The 14,169-nt window shown below is 33.7% G+C and overlaps 1 long non-coding RNA gene across 1 annotated transcript in view; it reads left to right on the top strand.

The window, feature by feature from the left end:
- The first annotated feature begins 3,657 nt into the window (after positions 1 to 3,657).
- The window catches only part of LOC112207083 (uncharacterized), a 355,512-nt gene continuing 345,000 nt past the window's right edge, over positions 3,658 to 14,169 (top strand). The window contains exons 1-2 of the long non-coding RNA XR_010154849.1: positions 3,658 to 3,736; positions 3,839 to 3,925. This is a non-coding gene — a long non-coding RNA (uncharacterized LOC112207083). The remainder of the gene's footprint in view (positions 3,737 to 3,838; positions 3,926 to 14,169) is intronic.

Genomic DNA, 14,169 nt, shown 5'->3' with positions numbered 1-14,169 from the left:
TGAATCATTGAAATGATTATTATTTTGATATAAGAGGGCTTTCTATTATCTGATATTACTGTTTTTAATTGTTATACATAGTTTCTTTTTTAAAAAATGTCATCTAAATAATGTTAAACATTTACATATTGATGGCATTTTCTTTCTAATTATAAAAATTATATCCTGAATAAATTTGAGTCTTATTGTGAATTTTTTTTTTTTTTTTTTGAGACAGAGTTTCGCTCTTGTTGCCCTGGCTGGAGTGCAATGGCACGATCTCGGCTCACTATAATCTCCACCTCCCAGGTTCAAGCGATTCTCCTGCCTCAGCCTCCGGAGTAGCTGGGATTACAGGCATGTGCCACCATGCCTGGCTAATTTTGTATTTTTAGTAGAGACGGAGTTTCTCCATGTTGGTCAGGCTGGTCTCGAACTCCCAACCTCTGGTGATCTGCCCGCCTTGGCCTCCCAAAGTGCCGGGATTACAGGCATGAGCCACCGCGCCCGGCCCTTATTGTGAATTTTATATTCCATGGCTTTGCAGTCTCCAGTGAAAATTCAAATGTAATACATGTGCCTTCTTTCTGAATTGAACTCTGTGACTGACATTTGTACAGTAAATATCATTTTCTACAACATGCGAAGGACAGTTAGCTGCAGAATGAAAAATTCTACTTGGTCTTTAAAATAATAGAAATACATTTAATGACTTATAGGGATTAACACTCATTTATAGATTGTCTTTCTTCCCACTGTCAAATTTGATTCTCATAGCAGTGCTGCTTGGTGGGTAAGAAAATACCAAAGTTTTAAACATGAATGACTGAAGTTCTGAAAGGTTAGGTAACTTGCCTAAGGTCACAGAGTAGGCATGGAAATATGAAAAATGAAAACCAAATTTCTCACCCATAGACTCAGTGTTCTTTCTGTCACATAACTAACTTTGACTTTTCGGAAGGGATTTCTATGTTAGTTAATTCCACATCTCTAGCTTTTTCAATGAGTAATGTATACCCAGGTAAGACAGATGTCTTGCCTTTTCTCTCTCCCAACCTCTCCATATATTAACGTTAATCATTTGAAAGCTTGTTTTTTTAATTCTGCATATTATTTCTTAATGTTTATCAGGTTTTTGTGTGAACATTTATATATCATATATTTTTCTTGTCTCAGTCATCTTAAATCTTATTTCAATCCTTTCTCTTGCAGTTTCCCTTCTTCATCATTTTCCTCCTCCTTTTCTCTTCCTTCTCCTTCCTCTTCCTCTATACATCATAATACTCTGTATTATTGGAATCAGAGTTAATCTCTGGTTGCTACCTGAATCATAAACTGTGAATCTGTTTCTCTTAGTAAATCTATTAAGCCTGAGTTGTTTTTAAAACTAGTTTTGGTTTGCTTAGGAGAAAATATTACTATACCTAAAAAAGACACCTGTAACGTTTTGCTTTAATAAATACAAATTTTCATCAAAGCATAGAAAGTAGACAAAAAAGTACATAAAATGGTTACAGTTGATTAATGTTTACAAAATAAAAACACACATGCAGCTAGCATGCAGAAGAAATTTAACATCATTAGAAATTATGGGATTTGAATTCGATCAGCTTGAATCAGTGACTCTAAAATATGTTGAATCTATAATCCATAAAAGTCTCATACCATTCCAGTTGTTTATGTATTCATTAATACCTCTCAACAATTTTATATAGATTGCTGTGTACAGATCTTGCACATCTTTTATTAAACATATACTTTGAAATTTGATGTTTTTTGATGCCATTTTGAAAGGTATATTTTTTAGCTATGTAATTTTAAAAATTGCTTGTGATATCTAGAATTACACTTGATGTTTTTCTTGAGCTTATATCCAGTAGTCATCTTGCTAAATTAAGTAATTAATTCTAATATACTATCTATAGATTTCTTTTAGATAGTATAAATAAAGAATCTTGCAATCTGTAAATAATAGCAGTGTCTTTGTTGTGTTCTTTTTCTTGCATTATTGCTCTGGCTAGGGCCTCCATAAAATGTTGAGTAAAACTGGTGATAATAGAAATCTTTGTCTTGTTCCTGATCTCAAGGGGACAAGTTTTCAATATTTCACCACAAGTTGTCGTATTTACTTCAGTTTTCTGAGTTTTTAAAAGAATTATAAATGTGCAGTAAATTTTTTCCAGTGGCATTTCTGCATATTTTGGGATAATCATATGATATAATTCCTCTGTTCTGTTAACTTTATTTGATTTACAAATGGTATGAAACATGAATTTATTCTTGGATGAAACTCAATTTGTTCCTGTGTATTACAGTAAATATATCTCGGGTTCAGTTTGTTAGGCATACTTTTATTTTCTTATTTTGCATTTGGTGATGAAAGACAAACCTTTTATTTTCTTTTCCTATAACATCTTGTCAGTTTGGTATAAAGTTCGTATGAATCTCATTAAACATTTGTTCGGGAATATTTTTACCGTTTCTATTTTCTAGAGAATTTTGTACAAGATTGGTGTTGTTTCTTTCTCAATTGTATGAAAAGGTTCACAACTTCCTGTACTAAGGTATAAAATTCATTTACAGGAAGGTTTCTCATTACAGACACAATTTATTTAATACATATATTGCTATCCAGATTTCCTAAGTTTTCTTGTTTTGTTGTGTTTTCCTTTAAATTTTACCATTTTCTCTCATTTCAAATTTATTGGATACAATTGCTTGTAATTTCATGTCTATGTTTCTAGAATGTGTAATGATGACCGTTTTACTCCTTGTAAGAATACTGTGTGCCTCCTCTTTTTGTCTATATCAATCTTGCTAGGTGTTTATCAATTTTACTAACAATTTTAAAAGAGGCAACTTTTGGTTTTGTTGATATTCTCTTTGTATTTTTAAAAAATCATTAGATTTTGATTTTAATGATTTTTAAAATTTCTTCATTTTACGTTACCATTTTTCCACATTCTTGTGATGAATAATCAGAGCCTACATTTTTCCAGAGTTTTCTCCTTTGCATTTAATGGAGTAACTTTTCTTTAGATGCGTGTTGAGGTGCATCTCACACATTTGAAAACAGATTTAACAAAGTATAATTGACAAACAATAAACTGCTCAACTTTAAAATGTGCAATGTGATACAATTTGTCATATGCATATATTCATGAAATTATCAACACAATCAATACAATGAACATAACAGTTACTTGCCAAAATTTTACTATGAAATTGTGTGATCACCCCTCCTGACTCTTTTTAAATTCAGTTTCATTATTAATCTACTTTGCTTCAAAGTTGATCATCTTTTCATTTTTTTTCCTGTTTTTCCTATCTCTTGTTTTTCCCTTTCTCTATTTGTACCTACTTTTGTGTTTATTGAATGTTTCTTATTATTCCATTTAAATTCCTCTTTTGGATTTTTATCTGTGGCACTTTGAAAACACATCCACATATTCTTTGACACATCTTCCTTCAAAGGATTGCGTTTATAGCCCCTACCTGGATTTTGGACCAAGCTTAGTGATGCTTTTGTAACCAATACACTGAGACAGTTGCGATACTACATAAATTCCCAGGCTGAAATTCCAACCAACTGACATTACTATCTTCCACCAGCAGAGGGAGCCACCCTGGCCCTGCATCCCAGTGCTCTTCTGGCATTCCAGATATTCTCAGTTTCCATCGCACGCCACTTCCCTCAGCCTGTAGAACTTCCGGCAGCAACTGCAATTAGGGGTAGTCCAGTGCCAAATTGTCGCAGGTGGGCTTATGTGGACACGTCTTATTTTATTCCCAGTTTGGAAAGGAAAATTTTGCTACATTTAGAATTCTATTGACTTTTTTTTTTTTTTTTGTCTTTCAGCCTTGAAAATATTCTGCTTCGTTATTTCGGGCACTCCACAGATTCTGTTGCGAAGGCAGCCATCTTTAGTTCGTCTTTCCTAGAGAGGTAATGTATCTTTAATTCTTACGGAATTATGGAATTTTGAATTCATCTTTCCTAGAGAGGTAATATATCTTTAATACTTTTTTTCTTTTTTCTTTTTTTTTTTTGAGACGGAGTCTGGCTCTGTGGCCCAGGCTGGAGTGCAGTGGCGCGATCTCGGCTCACTGCAAACTCCGCCTCCCGGGTTCACGCCTTTCTCCTGCCTCAGCCTCCCGAGTAGCTGGGACTACAGGCGCCCGCCACCACGCCCGGCTAATTTTTTGTGTTTTTAGTAGAGACGGGGTTTCACCGTGTTAGCCCAGGATGGTCTCGATCTCCTGACCCCGTGATCCACCCTCCTCAGCTTCCCAAAGTGCTGGGATTACAGGCCTGAGCCACCACGCCCGGCTCTTTAATTCTTATGGAATTATGGAATTTTGATTTTGTACTCTACACTAATGTACTGTATATTTTATATAGATGCCTAATATGTAGCTTACTAATAAAATACATTAAAGTTTCAATACCTATTTTGAGTAGCATTTCAATCCAAATTTTTCTATATGTGTAAATAAAAAGGATAATTTATCTGATTGATAACAATAAAGCAAAGCAAAAGATAAAAAGGTACACATGAAAAATAACAAAAGCCAAAATTTTATTTCTCATGAAAACATATTAAAATATCTGTATAGATTAACTATATACGTGTTAAAACAATTTAGCACACTCACAAGCAAAGTATCTAAATTAATTGTTGTTGTAATTGTTGATGTGATACTACTGTTGAACAGAATGAGAAATTGTATGATAACACTCTTGATAAAAAATAAAGAAATGATAGCTGTGTTACCTCCCGCAAATATTTTATGTCTACTGTAATAATAAAATAGACAATAACATTCCTTGGAAAACATGTTCTATTGGTGAAATGATTTACATAAGGTGCATATCAGAACTAATTCAGGAACAAGGAATATATAGGATGTAGGTGAAAGTAACGAGTTTATTTATGCATATATATTTACATATACATGATATGTAGTAACTTTGGTATTATAAGTATGAAGTGGTATGCTTTTTAACAAATAGTGTTATTAAAATGCATATATGATAAACAATAATAACCATTTTTTGGCAATTATAATAGTTAATACTAAGAGGAAATTAACAAAATATCATTTTTATATCCATTGATACCAGATTTTGAAGGGAGTATAAAATAGTACTATTTTGGAAATTAATTTATTTTTTAGCAGTATTTTAATTTGTCTACTCTTTTCCACAGCAATTGCCTTTCTATGATTATATCTGACAGGACTTGTCAATGTGCATATAACTATGGATACAAAAAAGCAGAACAGCTATTTTTAATAGAGTAAACTGTGTTCATACAATAAATGGTATGCAGATTTTATACTCAGGTAGATCTTTGACGATTACAGAATATATCTCCAAGACATATTGCTAATAAAACAGCAAGCAAATTATAATTTATTCATATGTTTTCACAGTTACATAAATGTATTATTCATGTAAATGTATATTGATATATATATTTATTAAATTACACACTTCACTGTTAATCATGATTACTTCCGTGAAAAGATACATATCTGCATTTTTTTCAGAATTTTACACTGAGGAGACATCTTATTTGTAACTAATCAGGGAAAAAAACCAGTCACATGACAGCATATTATTACTAACGATTATTTTGGAGGACCTGTTTTTGTTTTTAATATATTATAGTACATGTAAGTAGTTATGCTTAAAGCCATAATTAAAACAAAGTTATAAAGGAAAGAAGTAATGAAAAAAGTAAATAAAATTTTTGTGGAGAAATAATTTAATTTAGTTGTGAACCATTTATAAGAAACAGACCTCTAATTAGTGAAATCATTAAACTAAAGGCCATGAGAAAAATTGTACAAAAAAAATCTTTTATTGTTCCACTAGGAGTAAATGTCCAGTGTAAGCTAGAGTTTATTTAATATTCATGGGGCCCTGTTGCTATGCTATCAGAAAAAATGACAACAATAAGGTTAAAATCCTCTCAATTTTGATCTGAACAGTATATGGAAAAATACTTTAAAACTCTAACCTTGTTATGTAGGGTTTTCATGCCATTTCTCACAAAGTGTATAAACTGTTTAGTGAGAATTGCTATTCTCAGAAAAATGTGTTGAGCTTTAACTATATGGAATCTTGCTAAATGCTGCTGTTAATTCTAATGTATTACCTGTAGACTGCTTTTAGCTACTCTGGTACATAAACATAAAATCTATAAATAAGGATGGGTTTATTTCTTCTTTTCCAATCATCATGCATTTTTTTAACATTTCCCTGAATTATTGCCCAGGTTATGAACTCCATGAAAAGCTGAATAGAAATGGTAATAGTAGGCATTCATGTCTCAATCCCCATCTCAGGATGAGGTTTTCATTATTACATCACTAATGATGATATTTCCCATAGTTTTCTGAGTCATTTTTTAATAATCATAACTGGATGGTAAATTTGCCAAATGGTTTCTCTATATTTGTTGTGACAGTGACATGATTTTGGTCCGTTATGTTGTTAAGGAGATTATATTTCAATATGTTAAACCAATAATAATTCAAAATTGTGTTAAGCTCAGTTTGTTCACGGGGTATTATAATTGAAAGTGTCTTTGGATTCCATTTGTCAAACATAATGATTTTTTTGTCTCATTTTGTCAGGATCCATATCAACCATTGACGGTCCTTTATTATAATATCTTCATCAGTTTTGTGTAACGTTTATAGGGATTTCACTCAACATTTTTTGGAAAGTATTCTGTGAAAGAGATTGTGCATGATTAGTATTTTTTTTTCTGAAATTTATGGAAAGGTTCACAAAACCAGGCGTTAAACTGTGGTTTTCATTATGAACTAACGTTAATTAATACATTTAGGATAAATGAGATTTTCCTTAATTTCTTGCTTTTTAAAGCTGTATCTTTCTGTAATTTTGTCTTTTTTTATAACTTCAAATATTATATAAGCGTCTTCAATATCTGTAATGATAATTCACACAGTACATTCCTGAAACTGATAATATGTGTCTTCCTTTTTTTCCTTGATCAGTCTTCTCAAGATTTATAAATTTTTTAACCTTTACAAAAGAAAAAACTAAAAACAAAGCAACTTTTGGATTTGTTGATCTTTTTTCTTGAATGTTGTTAATGGATCCTAATTTTATTCTTTTATCTCAAGTATTCTTTTGGATTAAATCAAATATTTTGTTCCCAAATTGTGAAGTGGTCTACCAGATTTTAAATTACCGGGATTTCCCTTTTTGCTTTTAATGCTATAATGTTTAGACACATTTTGGTGCATTCCACACATTTTTAACAGTTTTAGATATAGGTATAGTTTATTTTAGGCATAAGATAAACTACATAACTTTAAAATAATATGTTTCAAGATACCTGTATATTCGTGAAAGCATCACCACAATTAAGATAGGGGACATATTTATCCACCACCGAGCTTTTATGGGCACCCTTAGGATTTCCCTGTTTCTGATTCTTCCCAAGGCTCCGTCATTTTCCATGCTGTGAATATTTTGATACACATTTTTGTGCACACATCCATCTTCATTTTTCTTGGATATGCATCAATGAATGGAATGGTTGAGTCACATGATATGAACATCTTTAAGATATTTTAGAAAATATCGAAGTGTTTTGTAATGTAATTGTATGATTTTATACCCTACCAGTAGTGTGTGAGCTGCAAAGTTGCTTTACATCTTTGCCAGCAGCTGATAAGGTCAGTATTTTTTATTGTAACCTTCTCTTTAGTGTGTAATGGTATCTCAGTGCCACGTTAAATTGCGTGGGTCAAGTCATTGTTCTTTCTGTCCCAGGCATTCCCAGCAAACGGAGAAAATGGTTCACTAGCCAGATGCTAATCCTTTTCTTCCCATTCATATATTGCATATATATTTTGAATTGCATGTAGCAATATATATATTTTTTTGAGACAGGGTCTCACTCTGTCACCCAAGCTGGAATGCAGTGGTGTGATCACGGCTTATGGCAACCTCTGCCTCCTGGGCTCAAGAGAGCCTCCCACCTCAGCCTGCAGAGTAGCTGGGATTACAGGTGCCTGCCACCATGTCCAGCTCATTTTCTCTTTATATTTTTTGTAGAGACGAGGTTTTCTCATGTTGTCCAGGCTGGTCTTGAACTCCTGGGCTCAAGCGATCCACCAGCCTCAGCCTCTCAAAGTGTTGGGATTACAGGCTTCAGCCACCACGCCTGGCCGCATGTAGGAATTTATATGTGAAATATGGGAGGCTGAGGCAGGTGGATCACTTGTGGCCAGGAATTGGGGACCAGTCTGGCCAACATGGTGAAACCCTGTCTCCGCTAAAATTACAAATATATATATATATATCCGGGCGTGGTGGCATTCACCTGTACTCCCAGCTACTCAGGAGGTTGAGGCAGGAGAATCACTTGAACCCGGGAGGCAGAGGTTGCAGTGAGCCGAGATCACGCCACTGTACTCCAGCCTGGGCAACAACAGAGTGAGACCCTGTCTCAGAAAAAAAAAAAAAAGGAAAGAAAGAAAAAGAAAGAGAGAAAGAGAGAAAGATTATAGTATTATAGTGATAATTGGAGGTTCTGGGTGATTTTTTTTTTTTTTTTGAGGCAAAGTCCTGTGTCGCCCAGGCTGGAATGTAGCAATGCAATTATAGCTCACTGCAGCCTCAAACTCCTGGGCTCATGTGATTCTGCCATCGCAGCCTCCTGTGCAGCTAGAATAACAGGCATGTGCCACCATGCCCAACTAATTTGTTAAAATTTTGTAGAGATGGGGTCTCCCTATATTGCCCAGGCTGGTCTCGAACTCCTGGTCTCAAGCAGTCCTCCCACCTCAGCCTCCCAAAGTTCTGGAGTTACAGGTGTGAACCACTGCACCCAGTTCTGGGTGATTTTATCTTTCTCCATGGAGCATTTTATTTTGCTTTTGGGAGGCAGTTAGGTATTGAGTCTTTTGAAGCTGGGTCTCAGATTTGTGAGTAGTTTTGTGTTTTGGGGTCATATTGACAGTTAGAGTATAGCCTCTTAAGGATGTCAAATTCATCGCTGTTGTTTACCACATCCTTTCTGCCAGGGTGGGCCATAAACCCAATTTGTGTCCCTTGGGCTGGTGATTCTGCTGGAAATCCTGATCAGCTGCTGAGCTTTTCAGCCGCAACTTTGTTGTAAGTATTTTAGTTTCTCAGTCATCTTCTTTGAATCACCAAAAAGCTTGTGGAGAAAACGGTACCAAAGTTGGGTCTCACCACGTGGGATTCCTTCTGAGATTCAGTCTCTTCAAATGCTTGTTTCTTTGGGCTTGTGATACCTACAAACAATATGTTTAATATCTTCCAGCTCTCCTAGTTTTTCTCAGCAGAATGGTTGAGCTAAACTGGCTGCATTACCATGGAAGCAGACATCTCTACATATACTGTTTTTTTTGGAATATGTTTTAGTTTTAATTGTTTTTCATTGTATAGCCAGTTGATCCTTTTTGTTGTTGCTGTTGTCGTTGTTTTTTGAGATGGAATCTTGCTCTGTCACCCAGGGTGGAGTGCAGTGGCACAATCTCGGCTCACAGCAACCTCCGCCTCCCGGATTCAAGCAATTCTCCTACCTCAGCCTCCCAAGTAGCTGGGACTACGGGCACACGCCACCACGCCCGGCTAACTTTTTTTTTGTATTTTAGTAAAGACAGGGTTTCACTGTGTTCCCTAGGCTGGTCGCAAACTCCTGAGCTCAGGCAATCCGCCCGCCTCGGCCTCCCAAAGTGCTGGGATTACAGGAGTGAGCCACCATGCCCAGCCAATCCATTCTTTATGTCAATAAGATTAAAACATCTTTTAAGGCAGAAAATCCTCCTGTAGAGTGTGTCTTTTCTCTCATAATTTGATTAGTATCCTACAATTTAGTTATTTTATTGGTTGTCTAAATGATCTGGTTTCTTACATGTGCTGGGTATGTAAACACAGGTACATTATTGAGGTACAGCCTAATGCAAAACAGACAAGTAAATATGGAGTATATTACAGAAGATACATTTTGTAGTAATTATGTTTCAGTAATGGCTAGAATATTATCTATACCTATTTGTATTGTGTTTGCTGGTTACCCTAGGGATTAGCATAGGAATCTTTTACTTACCTTGGTCTACTTACAGTTAAGATAGTGCCAATTTATGTATATGAAGCTTCACAATAGGATGAATCTATTTATTCTCCCTTACTTTTTGCTCTTATGTTTAACATTTTATTTAAATATTTTTTAAAAAACAAGTTGATTACGTATAATTTATTTTTGCCCATTTTCTTCAATTACTTTTATATGTGTATTTGTAATCATGTATCAAATGTGTGTATTTATTTACAACTAAATCCAATGTATATACATTAATGTGTTTATTTATTTATTTAGATTTTTTTAGTGATACAGTGCTAGGTATAATCTATTTCTTTTTTAATAGATTCAGAGCATATAGGTGCAGATTTGTTACATGGATATATTGCATAGTGGTGGGGTTTATGCTTGTAGTGTGCCTATCACTTGAATAGGGAACATTGTACCCAATAGGCAGTTTTTCAACCCATACTCCCCCCTCCACCCTCCCCACTTTTGGAGTCCCCAGTGTCCTTATTTTCCCCTCTGTGTGTCTATGTGTACCCATTGTTTAGCTCCCATTTACAAGCGAGAAGACACTTGGGCTGATTCCATTACTTTGCTATTGTGAAGAGTGCCGCAATAAACATACACATGTACATGTCTTTTTGCTATAACAATTCCTTTTCCTTTGGGTAGATAGTGAAGTTGCTGGGTCACATGGTAGTTCTATTTTTAGTTCTTTGAGAGATCTCCGTAGTGTTTTCCATAGAGGTTGTACAAATCTACATTCCCACCAGCAGTGTATAAGCGTTCCATTTTCTGTGCATCCTTGCCAACATCTATTGTTTTTTCGCCTTGTTAATAATAGCCATTCTGACTGCTGTGTGATGGTATTTCATTGTGGTTTTAATTTGCATTTCTCTGATGATTAGGGATGTTAAGCATTTTTTACATGTTTTTTGGTTGCTTGTATGTCTTCTTTTGAGAAATGTCTGCTCCTGTCATGTGCCTACTTTTTAATGGCCTTATTTGCTTTTTCTTTTCTTATTGAGTTGTTTGAGTGCCTTGTAGATTCTAGATATTAGTCTTCTGTCAGATACATACTTTACAAATATTTTCTCCCATTCTTTAGGTTGTCTGTTTACTCTGTCTATTATTTCTTTTGCTGTGGCAAGGCTTTTTAGTTTAATTAAGTCCCATTTCTCTATTTTTGTTTGTGTTGCATTTGCTTTTATGTTCCTAGCCATAAATTCTTTGCATAGGCCAATGTCCTGAAGAGTTTTTCCTAGGTTTTCTTCTAGGATTTTTATAGTTTCAAGTCTTAATTAAATATATTGTTTATTCACAGTGCACAGAACTTAAACTTTCAGATTTGATGCATTTTGGAAATTATGTATTTTACATTTAAAATGCTATTTATAATTTTTACATCAAGGAATCAGCTTTTTAAAAAGAAATCATAGAAAAAAGTAGTATTTTGTATTTATCTATGTATTTTCCCTACCTAGTGCTCTTCTTTCCATTCCGTAGTTTTCTACTAAGGTGTTTTTTCCCTTCAGGTTTTTTCTCCCTCCTGCAGCATGATGTATTATTGCTTGGACAGGGACAAATTGAAGGCTTTTTTTATGTGCCTCTGTCTTATTTCACTCCGAGCTGGGAAGGATAATTTTGGTAGATCAAGAATTCTTTTTTATTTCAGAATTAGAAAGTTACTTCTCCATTTTCTTCCTTTATCCAAAGATTCTTTTGAAAAGGCAGCCATCATTTAAATCATCATTCTTAGTAGGTAATACACTTTCTTTTTCAGAAGTTTTGGGGGCATATAATTATATACTTCACTAATCTTTATATTTGACAGATGTTCAATTTATATGAGATATAATAAATGTTATAATGTTTACTAATGTAATACTTGAAAAGTTTTATAGCTATTTTAGCAATAATGGAGTTACACTATAATATAGCTTAAATTTTATCAATCCAAATTTTTCCATTTATATAAGATAAAATAATTTATGGATAGACAGTAGCAACAAAGCAAAGCGAAAGAAAAAGAAACAAAATAAGTCTCATGAAAAAAATGTTTGGCAAAAGCCAAAATAACCAACTTTTATTTCTAATTAAAATATACACAAATATCTGCACTCATTATATATAAATTAAAGTGTTATGCACTTTCCCATGGAAAATATCAAAACTGTTTTATTTCAGTCATCAATTTAATGCAAATTTTGACATACATGAGAAATTGTATGAGAACAGATATAATTCATGTTAAACAATAATGAAGTGATACATTTTACTTAAAACAAAATATTTTATGTCTATAGTAGTTATAACATGCAATAACATTCAAGTTTGGTAGATATGTTATATATCTAAGGTGGTTTATATTAATATAATACATATTGGAATATTCTTAATATTATTCTTAACGGGCTATATATGCGTGTGTGCATGTATTTGTGACTATAACAAGAATAAATGTATACAATAGGCTTCATGTATAATATTTTGGTATTTCAAATATTTATGAAATAATAGACTAACAAATGGAATAGTAAAATACATCAAACAGTTTTGGAAATAAGTGAAGACTGTCCAAATGAGAACAAGAAAAAGCTATTTATTCAGAGCTTGCTATAACAAGTGAGCCAGCCACTATCTTTTGTATTTGGCAGAGACTCAAAGGCAGGCAGGGAAGTTGAGAAGCTTCCCTTATGGGAATATTAAAGCTTATGGTGGAAAAAAGGGAAGGCTTCAGGTATGTGCCAATCCGAAGTTGTTGGCATGGGAAAGCTGGTGGCATGCTAACTAGAAGTGTGAACATACTAAATGACTGGTAGGGGAACATTTTGGGGTTCTTCTGATTGGTCCTAAGTTAGAAGCAGGGGCAAAATTTAGGGATGTTGACAGTTATTGGCCAGGTCCTCACTGTTTGGGTTCTATTGCTGCAGACTTTATATTTTGGCTTCACAGGCTGATTGTTGCAGAGGCTGTGCGATCATAGATGTCTGATTCAGTTATATTAAATATGATTGATAATTAGTATGTTAAATATGAAATTATTCTTTTTATCTTGATGCCAAATTTTTGAGGGAGGAAAAAGTGATACTAGGTTTTTGGAAAATAAATTGGCATTTTAAAGCAAATTTTAAAATTTCCCTGCCCTTAAAAACAGTAATTTTCTTTCTACAACTATAGTCTACAAAGATGCATAAAAATTTGGTTAAAAATGACAAAAGATTGATTTTTAAGTAAATTATATTCTGTTTATACTATGACTATTGTGTAGCTTTATAACCAATCAGGTAGTTCATTATATACTTGCATAAGATATATCCAAGTTGTATTATTGATGAAAAAAGAAAGTAAATTTTAATTTATTTCACATTCCTATACATGTGTATAAATACATCAGGTGTGTTAATATTTATATGCATATCTGCTCATACACACACTTCACTGCCAATCATGAAGTGTGAAAGGCTAATATCTGCATTTTTGGAAATTTTTTCCTTTCCAATCTTTATGCCTTTTTTTTTCCTTTTTCTTTTTCTTTTCTTTCTTTCTTTTTTCTTTTCTTTTCTTTTCTTTTTTTTTTTGGCACTATTGTCCTAGCTATGACCTCTATAAAATGTTGAATAGATCTGGTGATAGTAGGCATTCTTACCTCTTTTCTTATTTCAGGGGATGGTTTTTAGTAATTCATCAATATATATGACACTTGCTGCAGTTTCGTGAGTTTTGGAAAGTCATAAATGAATAATAAATTCCATAAAAAGGTTTCTCTTTATTGTGATAGCGACATGATTTTACTCCTTTGTCTGCCAAAATGACTTGATTTCGTGATGATAAGGCAACAAAAATTCTTTCCTGGATGAAACACATTTTGTTCACAGGGTATTATGGTTGAAGTATCTTTGTTCTGTTTGTAAAACATAAGTTTTACATTTTATTTATTTATTCACTGTTTACATTTTGTCATGAGGCATAAAAACCTTTTATATGGCTGGGTGTGATGGCTCACATCTGTAATCCCAAAACTAAACAATTAGCAGGATGTCGTGGCATGTGCCTGTAGTCCCAGCTACTTGGGAGGCTGAGGTGA

Source organism: Pan troglodytes, chromosome X (genome assembly GCF_028858775.2).
Source record: "Pan troglodytes isolate AG18354 chromosome X, NHGRI_mPanTro3-v2.0_pri, whole genome shotgun sequence".
Taxonomy (NCBI): Eukaryota; Metazoa; Chordata; class Mammalia; order Primates; family Hominidae; genus Pan; species Pan troglodytes.
The sequence above is the reverse complement of the archived record's forward strand: the minus strand, read 5'-3'. Positions and strand labels throughout refer to the sequence as shown.